Below are 16611 nucleotides of genomic sequence, written 5' to 3'. Positions count from 1 at the left end.
TGTTGCTGTCAATCACTAGAGGGGGACCTGATGGAGAACTGCAGGTCCCCCTCTGCTGATTGACAGCAGCAGTGGGTGGGTGCAATAGCTAGTTTGCTATTGCAAATTGAAATAGCCAATAGGAATCTAGCTATGCATTCCTATGGTGATTTTTTTATTTATTCTGACGGCAGCCAACGGCTCCGATGTCAGAAGAAAAAAAAACGAGCAGGGAAAGGTTTACTCTGCTCGATCGAAGAGAGTGAACCTTTCTGGGAGTAAGTGTTTCTCTCCCGGGCGGCCGGGAGTCGTATTAGACTCACAGAGCGTCCGTGAGAGTAATGACAGATGGCGTTACTTCGGGAGCTGTGCGGGCTATAGTGAATAGCCCGTACAGCAGCTCTTCGGTTCTACTGAACCGAAGGGGTCCTGGGGCCAAAGCTAGCCGAAGGATGAGCCAAAGCTACGGCTAGATCCTTCGGCAGCTTAGTGAATAGACCCCTTAATGTTTGAACAGGTTGACGGCCTCATGGGGTCCTTACAAAAAGACCTGCCTGTGATTGTGTAGATCTTTTGATAGACCCTGATCCAAAAACACTTTTCTTTTGTGCTATCTCACCAATCTTGAATGAACCCTCGGCCTGATACCCATGTAAATATAAAAGAGAGTAGATTGGAAGTATACTGGATATTTGTGAGGGAACTAGGTAGCAGTGTAGGAGGAGTTTGTAATTGGCCTCCACTGCCAAAAGTCCACATGGGTCTAGATCTGGTTCCAGTCTTCTGTCTCTATCTCTTTCCCATTTAGGGGCATAGAAAGGCAAAGCATGTGAGGCTTGCTTGAGCAGAAGAAAATATATTACAGTAATTATAACCGGGACCTGCAGGTTGTTTAGTAGAACTCCTCCGTACACAGTATAGAAAGTGAGGTTGGGCATTTTTGTATTTGCGACAGAAAAAAAGTGTTTTATTTGACAGTATTGAAAAATATTTCAGAGGTTTCAGTTTATGTTTTTCTTTGAGGATATGAAAGGGAATGATGCCTACTGACATACAATGTGTCTTTAAGTATAGATTTTGACCATGCCATGTTTTGAGGGCTAAAGGGTTAGAATGGATGGAAATGTTTAATATTAGGTAAAGGGTTACCTAATATTGACAGCAAGGGGGTAAGTGGCAAATCATTTTATGTTGGATTTTTTATGATCCCATGATTGTAAGGAATTTTTAGTGATGGGCATTCTGTGGTATTTTGAGGGTAGCCAAAAGAGGTAGTTAATCGGATTAGGGTCATATAGGTACACTTCCAGTTGGGTTCCAACTTTGTTCTGGCAAAATAAGGGACAAAGGCCAGGGCAGGGTGTGTGGCTAATAGGTAGCATGTATTGCTGAACTGTACTTAATAGGCTGAAGGACATCTGCATTGAATGATGATGTTACCCTGTCCTTGGCACTGCACATCAGAATCCCTTCTTCAAATTAGGAGCCCCTTTCCACATCAGAGTTCACATCAAGGTCCCCCCTCCTTTTTTACATCAGAAGCCTGCTTCACTTCAGAGTTCTCCCTTTTATATCCAAATCCTTCCTTCCGATTGGAGTCTCCCCCTCCACATCACATTCTTCCCTTCACATCAGAGTCCCACCCCTTTACATCAGGTGTCCCCTTCACATCAGAGTCCTCCCTAGACAAAATGAGCCATTAAACCTTGCAGTGATAGTTATGTATGGTATACAACGTTTTGTTTGTGGAATAACCTCTGTGCGAGTGCTCTGTGAGCTCCCCAACTTTACAATATATACTATAGACAGTATATATACAGTATATCATACAGGAAGAACTCTGACTTCGGTCACATCTTTTCTGGATACAGTTCTACTGTTTCCTAATGATTCCGACCCCTTTGATAAAACACACCCTCATATGACATCCATATATATTTAAGGCCCAGACCTAGACAAAACTTTAGGTTTGGATAGAGTAGGGAAGGTTTAGAAGCTCTGTCAGTTTTTTATTGCTACCTGTGTCCTTATTGAGAAGGTGAGAGCTAGAGAGGCAAGGAGTATAACTTTGTCCCTGCAATCCATTAGCAGCTTTACTCTGCTTGCAATAGGAGATAATCTAAACCCTTGAAAAATGTTGTTCAATGTAGTCCCACTGCAAGGGTTAATAAGAATTTTCCCCATAGTTCACCTTTTAAAATTTGTTGGCTTTGGATTAATATTATTTAAGTTGATTATTAAATGTATACATTTTTAATCAATTTTGATTAAAGGAGTCACTGCTATGATTTCCGTAAACAGATTGTTCATTAAAGAAGCAGAGTTAAAAAATTATTTAAAAAAAGCTAAAGCCCAACCTGCTGGTTCAAAACAAGATTACAATTTATTATGCAAAAGTATTATATTTACAGGACTAAAACAAACAAAAAATGAGGAACTTTAACTTTATCTTTGAAATGAAAATAAATACACCTTTAGAAACGTTTATTAATGACAATCTACAAACACATATGTAGCCCTGTTTCGGGGGGGGCATGTGAGATGACCATCTCCGATCAACTACCGCTGCTGACCTGTGGGTAACCAGGAAACACTGAGCCTCCGCTAACTGGGAGTAAAGGGGCTGTAGTCAATTGTAGTGGCAGTGCCTCCAGCCAACTGGGCCTTGTGATGTATAAGTGGGACCCCCAGATAAGATAACCTTGTCCCCAGGTGTAATTACTCACATGTGTCCTCTTGCAGTAGTAAGCAGAACGAGAGTTCATGGATGCCTTTTAAACGTTTATTGAAGAACTTGAAATAATGGTGATAAGTAGAGATGCTGGAATACCCAAAATGCTGGTAATATAGTTGAATCACTTCTAGTAAGGCGTACAGATCCTAGTGGAAAGTCCATCTTCTTCCTCTTGATAGCCCAAAAGTGTCTCCATTCCCACAGAGGTTCCAGGACTCTGCTCCTGGACAAACTGTAGCCTGGACCAGTGGAGGTTCCTGTGGTGACTGCAGTGTCTCCATGACCTCTGTTAACATGGGTTAGGTCCCTGTAGTGGATCCAGCAAAATCAGATGGCACATGGCATTCCATGAGGTTAGGCTTTGAGGGTCTAGCCCTCAGGCCTGGGCAGCCGCCCAGCTCCTGAGCACCAACCTCCCAACTTTGGAGTGGCAGGAACAAGTCTACCCCAGTTCTGAGCATGCTCATGGGTTTTGCTATAGCCAATCCCTCCTACTATGATGTTTACTGCACTGATTGGCCACCACAGAACCACAGTCACATGATACCACTCCAGCAGAGTACTCTGTCACAGCAAAGCCTGGTGGATGAAGCACATAGACGACTCATGAGCACACCCTACTGGTGGAAAGTAATAACTAATTTGAAAACCCGAATAACACTGCTTTATTACAAGGGGTGTTAGGGGGTAGACCCCTACACATACTTATAGATAATTGCCAGCTTTTTATTCTTTGCATACCTTATTTCTCTTTTCCTCTCCATTCTTCTCACTGTGGCCAGATTAATAGATATCCCTTTACTTCCTGGAACTCTGGCACATGTGACTATGACATGTGACTATGCACATCGTCTCAGGAGAGGAAAATGCATGAGATCTCATGAGATTACAGATTACATTTCCCAGCAATACTCTGCTGATGTAACCTTCCCAGGATGCAATGCTTGGGCACATTACATCACTAATGTCCAAAAGGGCCAGGAAGTGGGGAAAAAATAAATTGTAAAAGTAAAAATCAAAATATGTTTGTTTAACTAATGAATGGAAGATGATTTGATATCAGTGTACACAGCTGCATGCTGATATAATTTTTAGTTAAAGGGGGTAAAGGTCAACTTTAATTTTTTTTTTTTTCTTGACCATAATCAATAACGAAAGACATTTCCTTTTTATCCACTGCCTTAATGCAGCCTGAAATTGAAATGCTCTTCCTATATAAAACTGATACCACTTTTGTTAAATAGCAGCTATAATAAATATAGAAATAATAAAAGATCAGAATAACAATATATTTATTCTTTCAAGGCTTTCTTCTTTCATGATTGTCAAATCTTAGTTTTTTTCGTTATTAGATGATTGTTTGCCTGGAATATCTCAGATATTTGAGTACATTTTCTGAGTGACCTCTGGTCCATTCATTTTGTAAATCATGCTAGCATTCCCTCACCTGTTATCATATTCTGTGTAGTAATGGCAGTATAATAGGCGAAGCAGGTGTAAGAATTACCAGCTTATTTTCTGTTCTGTGCAACTGCATTATTGACCCTGTATCTGCATATTGATTCTCAATTCTCCTCATATATGTTGATTTATTTGAAACCGCCTCACTCTCCGGGGATGTTCCTGCGCTCATTTAATACAAGTTTAAACTTCTGATCCTTTTTCCATGCAATTATCAATTTTAATAAAGCAGATATCAGTGCGTTCCACCTCTTGTGGGTAAATAATGCATATTAGCAATCAAAAGCTATAGAAAGTATGGCAATTATGGAGTAAAAGTGAAAAGAGCCAATTTATCAGAAAACAGGTGTTTAAATGTTAGTGGATGCTCTTTAGAATATATAAACCTTGATAACAATTTCCTGGATGTTCTTGCTGTAAAGAGACAGCTAACGTATAAAAGAAATATGATGCTAGCTACTGTTTGTGGCTAAATGGGGTCATGTAGTCAGGGCCGGATTTGCTCTCCCTGCCGCCCCAAGGCCAGGTTCCGCAATGCGCCCCCTCCCCGCACCCCCAAACTGCATGTCCTGGGCATCGGAAGATAGTAATTCCACTCCCCTGCTGCCCCTCTACTCCCTGCTGCCCCAAGGCCGGGCCTTGGCTAGCCTTGTGGGAAATCCGGCCCTGGTCATCATGTCTCACACCTAATGCAGCTGCATTAGACGTGAGGACGGCAATGGACATTCCACACTTGGAGGGAAGAGGGACGTGAGTGCTCATCGCCACAGGACTGATGATCGGGTGAGTATATCTTTTTTATTTTAGCCCATAGACAAAAACGAGCAGTTAAACTTTGTAGTGGTAGCCCCACTACAAGGGTTAATTTCCTGGAGTCCTGGAGTTCTGTTTTAACCTGCCAACAACACACTTCTTATTCTTGGGTGACAAGGAATACTCACTCTACTGCAGGGGTGTCAAACTCAATTTCATTGTGAGCTGCATCAGCATTATGGTTGCCCTCAAGGACCTGTTCAATCTGTAAGACTATATCAATGTATCTACTTTTTATCATATTAAATAATTGCCTCTGCATTCGATTATTACTGGTTTTAGTAATAACTTAATAACTAGCTCTGAAAGTAGAAGTCTAGGAAAAATAATGGCAATTAGTGTAATAGTGCAGACTCCCAGATGGCTGTGCAGGTTCTTTGGTGGGCTGTGTGGACTCTAATGTGGCTGTGCAGCTTCTGTGGTGGGCTGTGTGGACTCTCATGTGGTCTATGTGGGGTCTGGGCTGTGTGCACTCTCAGGTGGCTGTGCAAGTTCTATGGTGGACTGTACGGACTCTCAGGTGGCTGTGCAAGTTCTATGGTGGGCTGTTCAGACTCTCAAGTGAGCTATGTGGGGGGTCTATGCTGGGCTGTTTGCACTCTCAGGTGGCTGTGCAGGTTCTATGGTGGGCTGTGTGGACTCTCAGGTGGTTGTGCAGGTTCTATGGTGGACTGTGCAGACTCTCAGGAAGACTGCTAAGGTCCCCATCAAGGTCCCGGCAGCCTTTCTGTGAATTGCAGTGTCTGTTTACAGCGCCAGTAGCAAACCTACTGGCGGGCTACCGGGACCTTGCTGGGGACCTTAGCAGTCTTCCTGTAAAGCCTGGCGCCTGTTTACAGAGCTGGCTTCAGTTTAAAAATGTAAAGCGGCCCTTAGTATTGGGGTATTTTCATGCCTACTTGTGAAAATGCCCAGTATCAGCACCGCTACCGGTATCAGTGCATCCCTAGTCCGTATATCCAAAGTGTTCTGTCCTCCTTTTTTGTTGCTGACTGCTGAGACAAGGTGGGGGCAGAGGCGAGTGTGGTGCCGCAGCTGCAGGAGAGGTGCCACATGAAATGGTCTGGTGGGCCCGATTTGGCCCGCAGGCCTTGTGTTTGACACATGTGCTCTACTGTATCTATGTAGGAGCAGCATTGTCACCCTAGTCAAGGAAATGTTTTCAGAATAAAGAACACCTCCATGTCTTCTCCATTCCATAAGGAGATCTGTTCTAAAGTTCACAGAGAGAGCTTGGAATTATGGTAACTGATACCAGTCGGCAGAGGCAGAAAACATAGGACGTTTTTAGCTTACTGGACTTCTGGTAGGATAAACACTGTGGGCCTGTTTACACTATAGCGTTGTGCTAAAAGTACCATATCTGAGCTAATGCACAGCGCAATGCACCCCAACATAACTCCTGATTGGAGTGCGTTGCGCTGCAATGCACAACACCACAGCAGTGTGTGTTTCAGTGATATGCAGTAAAAAAAATAATGCATGCACTATATTTTTCACAGCATGGCACTGCAAAGCACACAATTATGGTACCACCTGCCGAGAGGTGTGTTTGCCAAACATCTGCCCTGTCAACTCGGAACTAGTGACTTTTAATTAGGCAAAATCGAAAATTTAAGTAGATACAAACCCTAAGCCTTGAGTCCCCATTCACACCTAAGCGCTTTGTCACTCAAAGCTAAGTACAACAAAATGCTCAAAACAAGGAGTTCCATTCATTTCTATGGCCCCTGTTCACGCCTGAGCATTTTGTCGCAAGCAGAAAAACGCCTGTCGCTGGAGAGAGTACAGGAGCTACTTTTTGGCAGATTACACCGCTTAACTGGTCCCATAGACGTCAATGGGAAGCTTTGTGAGATTTTACGGTCAGGTTTGAACAGGGGCCTTAGAAATGAATGGTCTTTGTCTTGATTGTTTGTTCACGCTTAGCTTTGAGCGACAAAATGCTTAGGTGTGAACGGAGCCTGATCGTTTTGTAGATTGAAGCTCAAAGCTCCAAAACATTCAACTAGCAAAATCCCATGCTGTTAAATTGTGCCTGTTCAGAGCGCTCAGGTGCCAGTAGCTAAATGTACATGAGCTACTTTTGAAGCAGAATGGGGGTGATTTTTGGCCCTGTAGCCATCAATTTTCACAATTGAAAAATTAGTGTTTTTTTAAGGCTAAAACAAAGATGCACAAATAAAATGCTCCAAAATTGCCTGTAAACGCGAACACGTCGGCTCTAATTATGGGGATGCATCTATTTTACTCTCCCCATAATTCTCCTTAAGGCCTGGTTCACACCTTGGCGTTTTACAGCGCGTTCCTACGCTCTGTAAAACGCTCAACATGTGAAAACCAATGATTGCCTATGGGCATGGTTCCCACCTGTGCGTTTTACAGCACGTAGGAACGCGCTGCAAAACGCCCTACGCCCAAAGAAGTACAGGAGCTTCTTTGGGGCGTATTTGCCGCGCGTATCCATTGGGATACAGCCAGGTAGCCCTCGGAAACGCGCGTTTCAGAGGGCTAAGGCTGGGTTCACACCTAGACGTATCAAATATGTGCGTTTGTTGCATGTTTCGTGCCGCGATTCGCGGTACAAAAACGTGCGACAAACGTGCGTTTCCGAGGGCTATCTGGCTGTATCCCAATGGATACGCGCGGCAAATACGCCCCAAGTAAGCTCCTGTACTCTTTTGGGCATAGGGCGTTTTTCAGCGCGTTCCTACGCGCTGTAAAACGCCCAGGTGGGAATCATGCCTATAGGCAATCATTGGTTTTCACATGTTGAGCGTTTTACAGAGCATAGGAACGCGCTGTAAAATGCTCAGGTGTGAACCAGGCCTTATAGTACTTAGAAGCATTTTTAAGATTTAACACCTGAGTTTAGTTTCACTTGAACATAAACCCAATGAAGATTGGGATGTAGGGGGGAATCGTTTGTGATAACTGCCAAAGAAAAATGCTGGAATGTTGGAAGTGAGGGTAAATCTCTCTAACGAAGCCCTAGATAGCACTTAAAACCCAAAACTAAAAAAAAAAACTTTTGGCTGTACATACACGTTAGGTCTACATATATACAGAGTGTTAAAGAGATGTTGGTCTAATGGGTGAGTTGATGGGATACCACATACAATTTGACAATGGCTATAAGGAAAATCTAAATAACTGACTTTTAAGGTACCCAATAACAATGCCTAAGGCCTTGTTCACACCAAGCGCGTTCCAGGAGCAGAGCAGAGCGGTTACAGACCGGCTCAAAACTGCGTCCAATGTATTCCAAGGGTATTTTGGGCTCTAGTAAACACCGCTGCGTTCAGTTCCAGAGCATGTAAAAAAACTGCAGCAAGCCCTATTTTACCTGCTCTGGAACTCTCTGGAACACATGCAAACGCATCAAAAATGCATGCAAACGCCATGGAATGCACTGAAAGCCCATTTTAAACTTTACAAAAAAATGTTTTTTTTACCAAAAACGGCCCGGAGCGCATCAAAAACGCGGCACAACCCACTGAACTGCGTGTGCAGAAACTCATGCAGAGCTGGTCTGCATTTGGTGTGAACAATCACTAATACTTACTACATATCGGAAATATATCTTTGGCTCCAAGCTTGTTACATAACATCTTTACATAAATCTAATGTGAAAGAATGGGCCAAGGACTTTCCTGAACATGATCGTGTTGAGAAAATCTTTCAGGGTCTTGTGATCAATGCGCCCGGGAGGGAAACACAATTTAAATTATTACATAGAGCTTATGCGCCTTATTTCCTGTCTATACGCTCTTCTCCTTAAAAACTGGTCTTGCAGTACCTGAAATGTGGAATTGTGTGCCCCTCTTTAACTGGAGGTGCTCAGCAATGAAAGGTTTCTGGCAGTGGATATCCTCTTATAGAAATTATATTCTTCCTGTCCTTGACTAACCCCCTCCTCTCCCTCCCGAACCTCCTTAAAGCACTCTCAGACTTCGCACTCATCTCGGACTTACAGGTCAACCAATCCAAATCCCAAGCTCTTGATATCTCCTTGACGCCTGCAACGTTAACCGCACTCAAGCTCTCTTTCCCGTTTACATGGGCCCCCTTTCTTAAATACCTGGGCATCCGCCTGACCCCGACATACGACACCCTATACGAAGCTAACATTCCCCCCCTCCTGAAAACCCTCACTAATTTGCTGGTCTCCTGGCAGAGATTTCCCATTTCCTGGATAGGGAGGATCCATGCAGTGAAGATGACCTTCCTGCCTAAGTTGCTTTACGTGTTCCAGGCCCTGCCGATCCCCATTCCCGGCCTTATCTTTCGCATTCTCCAACGCAGGGTACTTGCATTCATTTGGGGCAACTCTCGACCCCACATCAGCCAAAAATTGCTCTATCGCTCTAAACTCAGTGGAGGTCTTGCAGTCCCAAATCTTCGAGCGTACTATACGGCCTCCACAATTGCTCCCTTAGCCCTCTTACATGCAACGACCGAACTCCCGATTTGGGCATGTTTAGACATGGTGTACTGTCATCCCCTGCCCCTCACATCCCTACTATGGCTATCCCAGACTGACCGCCCTAAGCCCAATCCTTAGACACTCCTTGAAGGTGTGGGACAGAGTTCGGTACTCTGGCAATCTGATGTCGCCTCATCTCCCTTTACTACCCTGGATCAACTCCCCATTATTCCCCCCTGGCGCCAGCGACCCTAACTCGTTCGCATGGTGGGCCCGCAATGATCTGACCACTGTGCACTCCCTTATCTCGCTCTAAGGTGTGAAATCATTCCAGCAGCTCTGTACCAATAGATTTATTCCCCTTTGGGAATGGTTCCGCTACACCCAAATTAGTCACTTCGTCAATTCTCTCCTGAAGAACACCTCAGCTCCGTAAAAAATTACCCTGTTCGAACACTGCTGCAACTCAGATCCACACGCCCCAGGGGGTCATCTCTTTGATCTACTCTTCTCTGCTAACCTCCACTTCCACCACCCATGCTCCCTATCAGCGTCACTGGCATGAGGAACTGGGAAGATCCCTAACTTCTGATGACTGGCAGCATACCTGGTCGGCGATAGCCCGTTGCTCCCGCAACGTACTCGCACTGGAGAACTCCTACAAAGTGATGTATCATTGGTACTATACACCTGCCCGTCTGTCGAAATACATTCCCTCCTACTCTCCACAATGCTTCCGGGGCTGTGGCGAGACGGGCACCATGATCCACATTTGGTGGACATACCCCCCGGGCGACAAGTCTCTGGAATGGGGTCTACGACCTACTTAACTCTCTTTTCCAACTCACCCTACCAAGGGAACTGTGCATGGCATTGTTGCTGCAGCCAATTCCACAACTGCCGCGCTTCCAGAAACACCTTGTGTCCCACGTCTTTGTCGCCACCAAAATGACAATCGCCAGAGCGTGGAAAACCCCGAACTTGAGCTTTAAGGAAGTCAAAAATCGCCTAGACGATATAATGGTGAACGAGAAACTGACAGCAGTTCTGTCCGACACCCATGACCGCTTCCTACTGATTTGGCAACCTTGGATCGATTAATCTAAACCACCATCTTTCGATCCACAGCTCTTGTCCATTTAGAGGCTCTGTACTTCACACCTTTCTATGGACCCCTTTCCTAACGTAACACCTTCCCATGGCCTAATCCTCCTTTTGTTCTTTCCCACACCTGGCCCTCCTCTCCTTCTCTATCTCCATCACCTCTTCCTTTACCCTCCCTGTTCCTATCCCTACACAGATCTGTGCTGTCTGACATGCTCCGTCCTATCTGAACCAAATGTTCTGGTGTAGGGGGTTGTAAACCCCATTGATCTCGTCTCCACAATACTCAGACACCTGACCCGAAAAGTCCCCCCTATGATGATCCTTTTCCATGCTATAATGGATCTTACGCATTACAACTAAACAGCAATCCCTCTTTTATGCTCCCACAATGTTCTTTACTACCTGTTCTACTGCTTCTGTTATATAAGTCTGCAGGGCTCTGCACCATGATGTGGCTGTATACTTCTGTTTGTGTTCCTTGTTGCAGGGCTTGCATGCCCTACCTTTGTTTGTTATTTTTGTAACCTTCATGTGAAATAAACTGACAAAAACCAAATAAAACCTTTGTGAAAGAAATTATATTCTTTCCTGGACTCCCCCCTAGAGCCCATACTGTATCTTTTTAGCGCCTCCACATCCTCTCAGGAGGGCTCATCACAGCGCAAATGCGGAGGCGTGGAGTTGATGCATATTTGTCTGCTTGCTGCACAGCGGTGCATTTTGCGATTTTTGGTATTTCACCTACCCCTCCAACAGTGCAAGATGTGGCGAGGGCATTGAACGTGTTATTTCATCGGGAAAAATTGGATGCGGAACTCCAAAAAGACACAAGGACAAAAATATTTTATCGCCAATGGAAATACCCTATTAGTGTAGAGATGTAGTGTTTTCCTAAATTCTTTTTGACTCTTTTGGGATCTGTCAGTGTAGATTAGTTAGCTTAGTTGTATGCTGCCTTGTGTTCTCTAAGTGTACAGGGATTATTCTCAGTCACCTGCTGTGTGAATATTCTCCAGTAGAGTGTGCTGAAGATAATGCTTCACATTAAGGATGTTTAACACCTGACCAATCAGCAGGTCTAGGGAGCCTGCTGAGCATGCTGCAAGAGTTATTGAATATCTGAGACACTTCCTGGTACAGTCTCTTTATTCCAGGGTTTTCACCCTGAAAGGATGCATCATAGAACAACCAATCTAGGCCCCAGGCCGGAAGGCCTAGGGGATGGAATGCTGTGGTGTTCTCCTGCCATGGGAGGTGTCCCTAAGAGGCTGGCTGCCTTGGTGTGCTTTTAGGCCTCGCCCCCCACAGGGATGATGAGTGACTGACTGAGCTGGGAAGCACCATATAAACCTTCCCACTGCTGTCCTACCTTGATCTAAAGACTGAGCACACACAGGAACCTCAGTTCTACAAGGAGCCACTTATTGATATGTATTCCAACCAGTAGAATTCTGTGAAAGAAGGTTCTAGATAGTTACCCAGATAGCAAGGATAACTTGTCACAAACTTGTGGCATGGTTAAATTGTAATTGGCAAGTCTACAGCAAGAGTCCTGCAGGTCTTAGCAAGAGCTCTGCAAGTGTACAGCACTTTTGCAAAGCACGTTGATCTGGAGACTTGCAATGCAGACTTGCTGTAATTGTGCAACACAATTGTGAAGCTTGGCAAGTCTAGCAATAGTTTAGCAAGTCATTTTCCAACTTGCAGCTCAATTGCTTGCTATCTGGGTAGAAGACCATGCAGAAGACCAAAGACCACCAAAGTGATTCAATGTAATTCTTCAGGTATCCTGTGCTCCTTCCTTCCTCCCTCCCTCCCTATTCTTCTTGCACGTGCTATTAAAATACCATAAAATCTATTCAAAGTGACTGGCGTCCATCATTTCAACACCAATGGTAAAGAACTTCACCCTGAGAGGAATGCACCTGAGACACTTATCACCAAGTAAGTGGGTTTAGGACATTGGTCATGTACCTATTGACTATCAGAGAAGTCATCTGTGCCAAAAAAAGTTTTGAATATACTGTGGGGTCTATTCACTAAGCTGCCGAGGGCAGCCGAGTGAATGACCGATCTGAAGTGAAGTGAGCCGAACACTGTTCGGCTATTCACTTCAGGCTGGTACGGCTGATTTCAGCCGTACATCGGCTGAAATCAGCCGTACATCGGCTTGCTTCGCGTGGCTTCGGGTCGGCCGAACATGCTCAGCATGTTCGGCTGACCCGAAGTGCAGAAGGAGTTCGACTCAGCCGATCCAACATCTGGATCGGCTGAGCCGAACCTCTGGCAGGCTTCTCACTGCTGTTTGGGCTATTCTTAAAGATGCCGAACAGCAGTGAGTGAATAGCCGAATGCTGTTGAGCGGCATTCGGCTCGGCTGTTCTGCGCGGTCCCTCAGAGGGACCGAGCAGAACAGAAAAAGAGTGAAAAAAGTAAAAAACAGTAAATGGAAAATGATTGTGCGGAGCTAGCAGTGACAGCTAGCTCCGCCCAAAAAAGCTCTGGGAGCCTCCCGCTCCCGGTCGCCCAGGAGAGAAACAGGGCTGTGTCTTTTTTTTCGTTATTCTGACACGAGCGATGTCAGTGCCAATATTAATGTCCCAATGCTTTTCAATGGGAAATTTTTTTTTTCTGACATCGCTCGTGTCACAATAAAGAAAAAAACACAGCGGTGTTTCTCTGCGTGACGGCCGGGAGCGGGAGACTCCCGGGGCGCCAGTGAGAGTTAGCTGTTTGGAGATCAGTGTCCCTGGTTAGCAGGTAACCAGGGACGCTGATCTCTCTGAAAGTGGCTGGGGGCAGCCGTAAGATCACGGCTGGCTTCGCCCAGCTGTCAGAAGCAGGCTGTCGGCCGGCCGGTGAGGGGAAATCTTCCAATGGGGACACCTGTTCTGGTAACAACTGTCTAAGCGAGGATTTTCCCTTACTTTATAAATATTTCCTCTCACTTCCTGTTGTGCCTGCCAGACAGGAAGTGAACAGTGATCTCCTCAGTGGAACACACAGAATAAAAATTGACTTAGAGAAGTTTTATCCCTTCCCTATACTACCTAAATTTGAAAAAAAAATAATTTGTCTATGCATACATGTTAACCCATTTGCTGCCAAGGCGTTTCTTGCACACATGTTATAATCACATTTTAGGCCTGAAAATCACTTAAAACCCCCTAGAGTTATATATTTCCTAAAAAACTTTACAGTCCCCCGCTTCCACGAACTTAAACACAAATTGGATGTGCCTACTTTAGGTTAGGTAGCACCTCGTGCGCCACGGTGAGAGCAAGAATTCTAGGGCCCATATTCACAATTAACTCTAAACTGATGACCTGTACGGGCTTTCATTTTTGTCACCGTTTCACAGACGCACACAATTTTTAATTTTGGCATGTTGGGTATTTATTTACCTGACACAACCTCATCTTTTATATTTTACAACAAAATGGGTAACATATTGTTTTTTTTTGTGCACTAAAATTAACTTAAGTGTATTTTTTACTGATATTTTGGGTTTGATAAAGATTTGCACTAATGTAATGCAAAACCACCATTTTATTTTGGGGTCCGTGGTAGGGATGCACCGATATCGATTTTTATTATGGAGTACCAATATTTTTTTTTCAGTACTTGCCGATACTGAATACCCATACCGGAAGTCCCATTAAGGGACTAGATTAGACTGCGCACGGCTTACTGATTGGCGGGGAAGCTGGCTTCATGCTCCCTCGTCATCCATGGAGCATAGAGCCGACCGCTTGGCCAATTGGGAAGCCGGGGCGAGTCATTACCCGCCCCCGGCTTCCTGATTGGTTGGAAAGCTAGCTCCCTGGTGATGAGGAGCCAGCTGTGGCTGGCTCCTCATCCCTGGAGCCAGCTTCCCGGCCAATCAAGTTGCGGGACGGTGTGTAATGATTCCTCATACCGGTATTCGAATAGGCATCAGGAGCATTTGGGTGAGTACGAGTACTTACCCAAATACTCAGTATCGGCACCGATACTGGTATCGGTGCATCCCTAGTCTGTGCTTTCAGGAAATGTATAACACTCAGGGGTTTTAAAGTAGTATTAAGGTCTGGGAGTTTTTTATCTTAATGCATTCTCTGCAGTAGGGTAAAAACTGCCCAGAACCTTTTTCTCCCCCAGTCCCCTTCCGTCACCCCCACACCTACCTGTCAGCGACGCTAGTCCTTGCCGCCGATCCCAAAGTGATCCTCCATTCCCTGTACTTTCTGGTTGCAGGGGGAGGATACTGATGGCAGAGGAGCAATAGGCTCCTTCTGCCATCAATCAAAGTGTTGGTCAGAAAGAAGGGACGTGGCCTGTCACAGGGATGTGTGTGTCTATTGACGCACACAGCTACAGCGGGCACGAGCGCGCACGGGTGCCTCCATTAGCCGATGGAGGCACCCATGCAGGGGGCGGGGGGGGAGAGCGCAGCGGGGACCCACTACAAAACGAGGAATTTAAAACTTTTAAAGAAAAAGAACAACATCCTCAGGCAAAGGTGCGCGTCCTAATAGCAACTATTTTTCTTAGAAAGAAGGTTTAATATCGCTTTAAGTAATTTTCAGACCAAAAATGTGAATGGTATTGTGTGCAAAATTGCCTTTGCAGCGGAAGGATTAAAGGATCTGTGAATGCAGGACGCGGCTGTGCCAAACGAGGCATGTTCAGCAGCACCAATTTCAAATAATGACAGGAGCATGCAGGGAGAATAACCCCGAAATTCAGGTAAGTGGGGGTAGTTGGGGGGCATGGAACCATGTTGAATACTGAATATGGGTGTAACATGAAACATGATCTGAAGAGTGGCGTTCTCCTTTAATGATTCATTTATTATGAAAAATAAAGAAATATCAGACTCATTGCTTCCAATGAACCGGAATTTTATTCCATCCATATACATGCATAGTAACAACATTTGTTGAGAAATTCTTTCTATCAGAAGTAGAACTCTTTCTCTGTGATCACCAGTTGCAGTACTGTCACATTTATAGGTACTGTAAATATATATTACATTTGAATTTGATTCATACTTGCAGCATTGTGTTTAGGGTTAAGATTGTAGTTGTATATCTTCAAAAGACAAAACTGGCTGTTTACAGTTCCTATCTTACAATACTGCTTCCGGTAATTTTGTTCATTCATTATAAAGTATTGCATTTAACAGCAAAGATTTTTTTTTCTCCTCTTAAAAATTCAGACAAAGATGCATCAGCAAAGGAAAATACAGTTACTATACAGGAAAAAATGTCCATCTTCATTTAACATACAGGTTTTTTTTTTTTCTTCAGATTGAAAAGTGAACAGGAACAGACTGCTACATACAAATGCAAAGCCTAATGACTAGATCCGTGTGTCTGCTCAAATATAGCTGCAAGGGCGGTATGATGGCAAGGTTTGTATTGATGCATTGCAGCGCTGGGCTCTAGAGTGTGTTATCCTATCCGGTGCATTTTCTGCATGGAGTATGTGGGTTTTTAAGATTCCATAGTGATAGTTTTCAATGACATCAAATGTGATTTGCTCGGGGCTCAAAAGATCTCTGGTCCGTTTTAAAAATCGAATATTTTTGAAAATGAACAGATGGAGGAATCACTAATGTATTAAAGTAACGCTTTTTAATTTTTCTGGCAGTTAGAGAGTAGCCATAATTCAAACCCAGTTCCTCACAACAGCCCTGGACTGGTGACCCATCACATTTGTGAAATAATTGGGATATCTGTCAATGTTCAAGAGCTGGTGCGGGGTCCTTTGTCTCCTTATAATGTTAAAGAAGAACTCTAACCAAAATGTTTCATAAGCCTTACAGTGGGGCTACCCCATGCATTGCAATAGTTAAGTGCTTGTTATGGTCTAGGTGCAAAAATGACTAAGTTATACTCACCTGAACCTCAGATCAGACTGGCTGTGATGGCCTGCCTCCTCCTCCACTGCAACGATGGAAGGTCCTCAGGTCCTATAAACTGTGTATTGGATGTGAGGACTCACAGGACCTTAGACTGCTGGTGCAGAGGGGTAAAGAGGCTGGAAGGACCGATCTAAGAACTAGGCGGCTAAAAGGATGGGGTGGACTTTTTTTAATTTTAGAACC

This window comes from Nanorana parkeri, unplaced genomic scaffold, assembly GCF_000935625.1.
Source record: "Nanorana parkeri isolate BGI_ZX_2015 unplaced genomic scaffold, ASM93562v1 scaffold39, whole genome shotgun sequence".
NCBI lineage: Eukaryota > Metazoa > Chordata > Amphibia > Anura > Dicroglossidae > Nanorana > Nanorana parkeri.
The sequence above is the reverse complement of the archived record's forward strand: the minus strand, read 5'-3'. Positions refer to the sequence as shown.